The following is a 2,619-nucleotide window of genomic DNA, read 5'->3' as shown; positions in this document are numbered from 1 at the left end:
AAAATACATTGAGACTACTCAAACTCTGTTCTGTGGATATAGGGTTCTATATGATATTTTGCAAAGGTTGTTGTCTAAATGCTGAATGAAATTTCAGATTAGGTACCTAAGGTGTACTTATAATTTGTCTTATTATTTTTGATTTTTTTTCTTCTTTGCTGTCCTACTCTATCCCTAACTGTTGGTGTGATCTTGGGCATTTAGCTTAGCATCTTGGGCCTTAATTCCGTCATCTAAAGGATGCTATAGAAGTGGACTGCTTGGTTGCTAGGATCCTTTATAGTCATGAAAACTTTTGTTACTATGCTCTCTAAGTTAAACTGTCTTCTTCTGATAGCAGTCCATTTGTTCCCAGGCACAAGCATGTAATACTTTAAAAGGAAACAGTACAAGTGTCGCCACCTATAGGTTGAAAATGTATTACAAAAGAAAATAAGAATGACCAGATCCAGGTAAAACAGCACAAGGAAGAAAGATGAATTCATTTTAACTCCTAGAAACTCCAAACTCCACCTGCAACCATGACACCTGAATGTTTCTCTTTCTTCCTCTCCTATTAATGTTAGCTTTAATCTACATTAGAGTTACTCATTTAGCTTTATTATCCTCATGCATATTTTTAAAAAGTGGCCAACTGCTGAAGATTTTGAGGTTTTGAAGTGAGTACATAAAAAGTTTCATGGCTTCAAAGTTATAAAAAACTTCTCTTAGCTATATGGCTCTGCTCTAAATATTGAATGAAATTTCAGCTTAGGTATCCAAGGAAAAAAGATGAGCGTAAACCACCTGGAGGAAAGTTTGTTTCATTTTCTAATTGAAAACGTTGTGGTGGCTTTATGGATTCAGTTTTGAATGAAAATGAAACAAAACAATTGTAGTATTTCTAGCATGAAGACGCAGTAGATAAATTGGAGTTTTGCTTCAACTCTCCTCCCCCTTGATGGCTAAGAGAAAATCTTCCCTCAAAGAAAACAAAAATATTTGAAGCAAAAGAAAAATAAAGAGACCCTCTAACAGTTAAACTGACACTCCATATGCAGAGAAAACAATTTCCATGCATGTTATAAAAAATGTGTTAAATCAACTAACATTGATATAACTTCAAGCAATTAGGAGAACGCTAATAATGATATGAGTCTTCAGCTGTAAATAATTATGCTGCCCCAAGGCTATGCTTTAATTCTTGGCTTGCTGTATCTATAAACAATAATCAAACTGCAAAGCAAGTTGTGTTGTTTTTGTTCACAGTTTGTGAAATGATTTTTATACCCTACAGTGATGCTGATGGCTATTTTGACCTTCAAGAACTCTGGCCTGTGAGGCTAAGAGCTAATGTGTACTCTCATCGATCTGAGTTAGAGACACACAGCGGGTTATAGAGCCTGTTCTTCATGAGTACAAAAAGCTGCTATCGTCAATCAGTGTGTGTTGTGAAAAGGGGGCTTGCTGCTGTGACTCAATAAATGGGGACATTAGGAGGAAATGTTATAATTGCTGCTACCCACATCTTGTTAATGAGTAATGTACAGTTAGACACCATGCAATTGCAGCTAAACTGTTTATACAATTTATTCTTATGTTGCAACTAACATTTAACATAATGAAGTATCATAATTGCAGCCATTAAAGTCAAGATTAAGATTTGTTTAATTAGAATTAAGAAAATGTAAAATAGAAAACTACTTTCAAATGTTATGTGTACAGGATGGATTCAGTGGTATGCAGGGGGAAAAACTAGTAGGGCGCTGGTAGCAGACATTGTGTTCATAAAACTGTTGGCTGGAGGTCTCTTCTTTGGATTTTTTTTTTTTTTTTTTTAAATCTTTAGACAAAGGTATGTTGTTGTTGTTGTGTGCCGTCGAGTCGGCCCCGACTCATAGCGACCCCTCCTTGGGTTTCCGAGGCAGTATCACTACGGAAGTAGGATTGCCCAACCTTCCTTCCGAGGAGTGGCTGGTGGGTTTGAACCGCCAGCCTTCTGGTTAGCAGTCAAGTGCTTTAGCCACTATGCTACCAGAGTTCCTAGACAAAGGTATAGAGACAACAAAATATAAAGGGCATAGAGTTGACCATGTGTAAATATAGACAGTTATTATTCAGATAGTTAGAGTTGTGGCTTTTAAATTTCAGAATTTACATTACCCCTAGGCTAAGCAAATAATCTTAACACGCACAACTCATATTACCATCAATACAAATTATCAAATGAATTAGGGAGGAAATAAGCCCCTGAGTTTGTATAGGAAATGTCATAACTTTGTAAAGCCAAATGGATATTAAACCTCGACTTTAATTATCTACATGTCCAATTTTAGGCACTTATATAATATGATATTCTTACAGAAGTGAAGGGAAAAAACATGGTTAATAGAATGCTTTGAGGAAATATGGCTTGTCCAAATTCATTAAGTGAAACCGTTCCATTTAGGTCATGTCATATTTTCCTTCCCCTTCCTATATTTGGTAAATGCTTAAAAGTTCCAAGGTACTGCCAGCTACAGAGTTATTTGGGATTTTCTCTTCCTGAGACCTGGTTTTCACCCTCAGTTTCTAAGCAACTCAAAAACTCTGATTTTCCCCCGAGGTTCACATTCTTTCTCCGACTTTCTTTACTTTAGA

This window comes from Orycteropus afer, unplaced genomic scaffold, assembly GCF_000298275.1.
Source record: "Orycteropus afer afer isolate SDZICR_OR568_19922 unplaced genomic scaffold, OryAfe1.0 scaffold00012, whole genome shotgun sequence".
Taxonomy (NCBI): Eukaryota; Metazoa; Chordata; class Mammalia; order Tubulidentata; family Orycteropodidae; genus Orycteropus; species Orycteropus afer.
This window is presented reverse-complemented; position numbering follows the sequence as displayed.